General features: G+C 47.6%; 1 pseudogene; it reads left to right on the plus strand.

The window, feature by feature from the left end:
- The first annotated feature begins 4041 nt into the window (after window positions 1-4041).
- LOC109945911 (uncharacterized) lies at window positions 4042-5379 on the plus strand (annotated as a pseudogene).
- The last annotated feature ends 2703 nt before the right edge of the window (window positions 5380-8082 follow it).

Raw genomic sequence — 8082 nt, forward strand, 5'->3', positions numbered from 1 at the left:
ACCAAGTCCATCCTTAATTGAGGGGTGTCTACCAATCGTGTAGGCATCCCTTGCAAATTTTAACTTATCAAATTCGCTTTTGCTAGTCTTAAGTTGGGCATTAAGACTGGCCACTTCATCATTCAATTTGGAAATTGAAACTAGGTGTTCACTACAAGCATCAACATTAAAATCTTTACACATAGTGCAAACAACAACATGTTCTACACAAGATGTTGATTTATTAGCTATTTCTAACTTAGCATTCAAGTCATCCTTTATGCTTTTTAAACTAGAAATAGAGTCATGGCATGTAGACAATTCACAAGAAAGCATTTCATTCCTCTTTATTTCTAAAGCAAGGGATTTTTGAGCTTCTACAAACTTATCATGTTCATCATATAAGAGATCCTCTTGCTTTTCTAGCAATCTATTCTTATCATTCAAAGCATCAATCAATTCATTTATTTTATCCACCTTGGTTCTATCTAGACCCTTGAATAAACATGAATAATCTATTTCATCATCGTCACTAGACTCATCCTCACTTGAAGAAGCATAAGTACTAGTGTTACGAGCGCTTACCTTCTTTTCCCTTGCCATGAGGCAAGTGTGATGCTCGTTGGGGAAGAGGGATGACTTGTTGAAGGCAGTGGCGGCGAGTCCTTCGTTGTCGGAGTCGGACGACGAACAATCCGAGTCCCACTCCTTGCCAAGATGTGCCTCGCCTTTTGCCTTCTTATAGTTCTTCTTCTTCTCCCTCTTGTTCCCTTGTTCCTGGTCACTATCATTGTCGGGGCAATTAGCAATAAAATGACCAACCTTACCACATTTGAAGCATGAGCGCTTCCCCTTTGTCTTGGTCTTGCTTGGCTGCCCCTTGCGACCCTTTAGCACCGTCTTGAAGCGCTTGATGATGAGGGCCATTTCTTCATCATTGAGCCCGACCGCCTCAACTTGTGCCACCTTGCTAGGTAGCGCCTCCTTGCTCCTCGTTGCCTTGAGAGTAATGGGTTGAGGCTCATGGATTGGACCGTTCAACGCGTCGTCGACATATCTCGCCTCCTTGATCATCATTCGCCCGCTTACAAATTTCCCAAGAACTTCTTCGGGCGACATCTTGGTGTACCTAGGATTTTTACGGATATTGTTCACCAAATGTGGATCAAGTACAGTAAAGGACCTTAGCATTAGACGAACGACGTCGTGGTCCGTCCATCGTGTGCTTCCGTAGCTCCTTATCTTGTTGATGAGGGTCTTGAGCCGGTTGTATGTTTGGGTTGGCTCCTCTCCCCTGATCATTGCGAATCTTCCAAGCTCGCCCTCCACCAACTCCATTTTGGTGAGTAAGGTGACGTCGTTCCCCTCATGTGAGATCCTGAGGGTGTCCCAGATCTGCTTGGCATTGTCCAAGCCGCTCACCTTATGATACTCGTCCCTGCACAAAGAGGCTAACAACACAGTAGTAGCTTGTGCATTTCTATGAATCTGTTCATTGATAAACATAGGACTATCCGAGCTATCAAATTTCATTCCACTCTCCACAATCTCCCATATGCTCGGATGCAGAGAGAACATGTGACTACGCATTTTGTGGCTCCAAAATCCGTAGTCCTCTCCATCAAAGTGAGGAGGTTTGCCAAGTGGAATGGTGAGCAAATGAGCATTTGTACTTTGCAGAATACGAGAGTAGTCAAAAGAAAAGTTCGAATTAACCGATTTCCTTCTCTCGTAGTCGTTGTCGTCGTTGTCCTTTTGGGAAGAAGTGGACTCGTCGCTGTCGTCGTAGTAGACGATCTCCTTGATGCGCCTTGTCTTCTTCTTCTTCCCATCCTTTCGTTTGTGGCCCGTGCCCGAGTCGGTAGGCTTGTCATCCTTCGGCTCATTGACGAAGGACTCCTTCTCCTTATCATTGATCACGATTCCCTTCCCCTTAGGATCCATCTCTTCGGGCGGTTAGTCCCTTCCTAGAAGAGAACAGCTCCGATACCAATTGAGAGCACCTAGAGGGGGGGTGAATAGGTGATCCTGTAAAACTTTGAACTTAATGCCACAAAAACTTGGTTAAGCGTTAGCACAGTATTGCCAAGTGGCTAGAGAAGAGTCTTAGTGAAACACAATAACCACAAGAGAATCAACACAGATAGACACAGTGGTTTATCCCGTGGTTCGGCCAAGTACAACACTTGCCTACTTCCACGTTGTGGCGTCCCAACGGACGAGGGTTGCAATCAACCCCTCTCAAGCGGTCCAAAGACCCACTTGAATACCACGATGTTTGCTTTTCTTTTCTATATCCTGTTCGCGAGGAATCTCCACAACTTGGAGTCTCTCGCCCTTACAAAGATGTTCACAAAGAAGCACAGAGTAAGGGAGGGATTAGCAACTCACACAAGACACAAAGATCACAACAAATACGCACACACATGACCCAGACTTAAGCTCAAAAGACTAGCACACTAGAACGGAGCTCAAATCACTAGAATGTCGAACAAGTGCGCAAGAATGGAGTGTGAGTGATCAAGAGTGCTCAAGGAATGCTTGGTTTCTCTCCTCCATGCGCCTAGGGGTCCCTTTTATAGCCCCAAGGCAGCTAGGAGCCGTTGAAAACAATCCAGGAAGGCAATTCTTGCCTTCTGTCGCTTGGCGCACCGGACAGTCCGGTGCACCACCGGACACTGTCCGGTGCGTATTTCCTTCCTTGTTTGGCGAAGCCGACCGTTGGCAGCCTTGGAGCCGTTGGCGCACCGGACACTGTCCGGTGCACACCGGACAGTCCGGTGCCCCCTTCTAGCCGTTGGCTCGACCACGCGTCGCGCCCGGATTAAGCGGCCGACCGTTGGCCCGGCGACCGTTGGCTCACCGGACACTGTCCGGTGCACACCGGACAGTCCGGTGCACACCGGAAAGTCCGGTGAATTATAGCCGTACTCTGTTTATTTCTTCCCGAGAGCAGCAAGTTCGCCTGAGCCAGCCTGGCGCACCGGACACTGTCCGGTGCACCACTGGACAGTCCGGTGCACCCAGACAGAGCTGGCTTTGGCTAAACAAGGCCATCTCTTCTCCAATTCGATTTCTCCTGTTTCCAGCACTTAGACACAATACATTAGTCTCTAAAACAATGTACTAAGTCTAAGAAACATACCTTTATACTTGATTTGTACTTCGTCCACCATTTGACACTTAGGCACTTGTGTTGGATACTAAATCACCAAAACACTTAGAAATGGCCCAATAGCACATTTCCCTTTCAATAAGTGCCATCGCTAAAGGCTTTAGCGACCGACATCTTTTTAGTGACCGACCGTCCGTTGCTAATATTGTATATTTAGCGACCAACCGTGGGTTGTTGTACTATAGATTGAGCAACCAATCATGAGTCGTTATACTATACATTTAGCAACCAACAGAAAGTTGCCCCTAGTTATAGTCGTTAATAATGATAATATACCATTAATTAGCATTCAACAACTGTTATATATACAAAAGCATCACAAATCACCAATTTTTATACACATAATCACATAGATATACAAATTTCATTAGTATTGCACAATGATAGATCCACATCACATAAACCATCAACAAGCACCACAACAAAATCATTCACAAAACCTACACATGTTATTATGTTTTGCACATATTTGCAAACACTTTATAAAATCATTCACAAAAGTACTAACACTTCAAGTGATTCGCAAAAGCCTTCACAAAAGCACTCCAACTTCTTGTATCCTCTTGTTTTAAGGCACAAGCGTGTAGGGGTTGTGATGTCGTCACTTCTCTTTTTCAATTGCCTGTCTGCAAGACAAGTGATAATTGCAATAAGTGTTACGGGAAACTGCAGGCTCAATAATTTAACTATCTAAAATTATTACGTGAAACTGCATGCTCGCTCTTCTTTTGTGGCTCTTCTGGCTATGTGCAACTGACGCCCCGACAGACGCTGGGTACCTCTTCTTCCGAGACCTTGGATCGAAGGTTGAGCGCGGCCTCAGCGAGTGCCGGCCAGCGCTCGCCGTGTTCCTGCACTCCGTCGGCCCGGACGTCGAGGACCGGTTCATGCGCTCGCTCGGGTACATGCTCGCCAAGTGGTGCTTACTGCGGGAGATAGAGGCTCCTGCCGGGTCGGCGGCCAAACTGGAAGCACCGCGTCGCCGTCGCGCGCTCCCCGCCGCGTGCCTGTCGTATGCCACCGAGGTGCATGACCTCTGGATCCTGAAAGGCTACGCGCCTGTACTTGCCATGCCATGCGTCACGGGCCCCGCGTCCACGTCCATCGCCGTGTCGCCGCACGAGGTGCCCGAGGAGCCGGCGCTGCGGCGTGCACCAGCAGCTAGAGGCCGTGACATAGCTGGAGTACGCGGTGCGCGTGCGTGACAGGAGGTTTGTAACCGTCTCCGTGCGTGTCGACAACGTCCGGGTACGCGTCGCGCGGCTCACGTTCCGTAGTAATGACGGCGGCGATAAGGACGGGGAAGAAGCAGAAGAAGACGACGACATCATGGACGGCGAGAGCCATTTCCCATCCCATATCCGCCTCTGGGTTGGCCTGCGGTTCGGCATCATATGCCACTGGCCCGAGCCTCGGCCGCTCCACGAGGAACCCAGAACACGACGTCGAGATGACGTGCACCGTTAAGGGTGCCTTCTCCGGCGCCACCAAACTAGCCAACGACGGCGTCGCGCCAAGGATCAAGGCGAAGATGCGCTCGTCGGTGCGGAGGCGTAGCAGGTGCTGGCGCTGGGAGCGGCGGCCGGCACCGGAGAAGCCGAGCAGGGTGCGGCGCAGAACTAGAGCAGAGTGGGGACGCAGCCAAGGAAGTGACGGCCGAGCCCCATGGGTGAGCAGAGAGGATTCAACGAGCTGGAGCAGGGCGTCAGGGCTCGGCCGGGGCGCGCGTGGCTGCGGCTCCACAGGGCCTGGCCAGGTGGCCGGCGTCGGTCCGCCTGCGCGCGTCGGGGGAGGGCGGCTCGGCCGCTGCTGCTCGGTCGGGACAGAGAGGAGCGAGGCGAGGGAAGGGAGGAGAGAGGTGAGGGGAGAGAGAAGAGGGAAGGGAGAGGTAGAGGCGGCGGCGGCTGCGGCTGGGAGAGAAGCCAGGGAGCGCATGGCTGCTATGGTTAGGTAGATGGGCCCCTAGTGGGCCTTAGGGTTAGGGAGGGTTTTCTTTTTTTTATTTCGAAATGCATTTTTAAATTACTCAAAAATTCATAAAAAATTACCAAATAAATAATAAACATTTGAATAAATTATTACGAATGCAAATAAATAATAAACATTTGAATAAAAATTTATTACCCTATTTATCGTGATAACTAAATTCATTATTTTTAGTTGATGGCTTTTATAGTGTTACAACAACTCAGATATTGCATCATCTTTTGTAGGATGCTCGCTAAACTCATCATCATTGTTACCATGATTCATAAAAGAGGATGAAGCTTCTCCATGTAAGGTCCATGTAGTGTACCCTTTTAGAAAACCATCACATATCAAGTGTTCTCGCACATAAACAAACCATGAAATAAACATACAGGCAATATTAAAAAGAAATAAATCACCACGCAATTTAGCGATCAATGTTTACTTGTTTTAATTAATTTTTAGTCACTAACATCTAGGTACGTTCAGGCTATAAGATTTGATAGTGATCCTTGCTCTATAGCGACCCACCGCTAGTCCCCGACGACATCTATAGCGACCAACCGTAAGTTGTTAAATTTCTAGACTTTTAGCGACCAACCGACCGTTGCTACAAAAGGATTTAGCGACTGACCGTCGGTCCCTAACCTTTAGCAACCAACAGTTGGTACCTAATAAGGGTCGCTAAAGATCAACCGTCGTGTAGTGGATGGTCAGCTATATTTAGTTGATTTCACTAATAATAATGCTAAACTAGACACTTGGCTGATTGCTAAGACTAATATGGGCTGGCTCTGGCATCGCCGGCTTGCTCATGTTGGGATGAAGAATCTTCACAAGCTTCTAAAGGGGAACACATTTTAGGACTAACCAACGTTCATTTTGAGAAAGACAGGATTTGTACTGCATGTCAAGCAGGGAAGCAGGTTGGAGTTCATCATCCACACAAGAATATCATGACGACCGAGAGGCCGCTTGAGCTGCTCCACAAGGATCTATTCGTCCTGATTGCTTACATAAGCATCGACGGGAGTAAGTATTGTCTTGTAATTGTGGATGACTATTCTCGCTACACTTGGGTATTCTTTTTGGAGGGAAAATCACAAACCCAAGAAACCTTAAAGAAATTCTTGAGATGAGCTAAAAATGAGTTCAGACTGAGAATAAGAAAGATTAAACGCGACAATGGAACAGAGTTCAAGAATTCTCAAATTGAAGGAGTTCTTGAGGAGGAGGGCATCAAGCATGAGTTCTCTTCTCCATACACACCTCAATAAAACGGTGTTGTGGAAAGGAATAATAGAAATCTTATGGATATGGCGAGTACCATGCTTGAGGAATACAAGACATCGAATCAGTTTTGGGCGGAGGCGATAAACACCGCTTGCTACTCCATCAACCGACTCTACCTTCATTGAATCCTCAAGAAAACATCATATGAACTCCTCACCGGTAAAAGGCCCAATGTTTCTTATTTTAGAGTTTTTGGGAGCAAGTGCTTTATTCTTGTTAAGAGAGGTAGAAATTCAAAATTTGCTCCTAAAGCAGTAGAAGGCTTTTTACTTGGTTATGACTCAAACACAAGGGCATATAGAGTCTTCATTAAGTCCACTAGATTAGTTGAAGTTTCTTGTGACATTGTGTTTGATGAGACAACTCTCAAGTAGAGCAAGTTGATCTTGATGAGTAAGATGATGAAGAGGCTCTGTGCATTGCGCTAAGGAACGTGTCCATTGGAGATGTATGTCCACAAGAACCCGAAGAGCCTTCACAAACACAAGATCAACCGTCATCCTCCAAACAAGCATCTCCACCAACTCAAGATGAGGAACTGGCTCAAGAAGAAGAAGAAGATCAAGTTCAAGATAATGAGCCACCTCAAGAATAAGACATCAATCAAGGGGGAGTTGAAGTTGATCAAGAAAAGTAAGATGAACAAGAGGTTCAAGATCAAAGACCACCTCACCCAAGAGTCCACCAAACAATTCAAAGAGATCACCCCGTCAACTCCATACTTGGTGACATCCAAAAGGGGGTAACCACTCGCTCTCGAGTTGCTCATTTTTGTGAACGTTACTCTTTTGTGTCTTCTATTGAGCCATACAGGATAGAGGATGCACTTAGTGAAAGGGAAATGTGCCCTTGGGCCATTTCTAGTATATTTTGGTGATTAAGTGCACAACACATATTAAGTGAGTAATTATGTGCCAAATGAGGAATGAAGTGCAAATCAACAAGAAGGTATGATTCTAGACTTAGTACATTGGTTTTTGTGTACTAATATATTTGTCTAAGTGCTAGAATAAGGAAAAGAAAAGGATTGGAAAAAGTTGGCTGTGGACAGCCAACTGATGCTCAGTCTAGGTGCACCGGACTATCCGGTGGTGCACCGGACTATCCGGTGGTGCACCGGACAGTGTCCAGTGCACCAGGCTGGCTCTGCCGAACTGGCCACTCTCGAGAATTCGTCAGCGGCGTACGGCTATAATTCACCGGACTGTCCGGTGGTGCATCGGACTGTCCGGTGAGCCAACGGCCACCAGCGCAACGGTCGGCCGCGCAATCTGCGCGCGACACGTGGCCCCAGCCAACGGTCGGCTGGGGGCACCGGACTGTCTGGTGCGCCAACGGCCACAATTCTGCAACGGTCGGCTGTGCCATTTTAGGAAGGAGATCCACACCGGACAATGAACAGTGGATGTCCGGTGGTGCACCGGACTGTCCGGTGCGCCACCTGACAGAAGGCAAGAATTGCCTTCCAAGAATGCCTCCAACAGCTCCTAGCTGCCTTGGGGCTATAAAAGGGACCCCTAGGCGCATGGAGGAGTCATCCAAGCATTCATTGATCATTCCTAAGCACCAAGACTTCATTCTCACGCATTCGATTCTTTGAGATAGTGACTTGAGCTCCATTTGAGTAGAGAACTCTTTGAGTTGTGTTGTGAGCTCAAGTTGTGGCT

This window comes from Zea mays, chromosome 4 (assembly GCF_902167145.1).
Source record: "Zea mays cultivar B73 chromosome 4, Zm-B73-REFERENCE-NAM-5.0, whole genome shotgun sequence".
Taxonomy (NCBI): Eukaryota; Viridiplantae; Streptophyta; class Magnoliopsida; order Poales; family Poaceae; genus Zea; species Zea mays.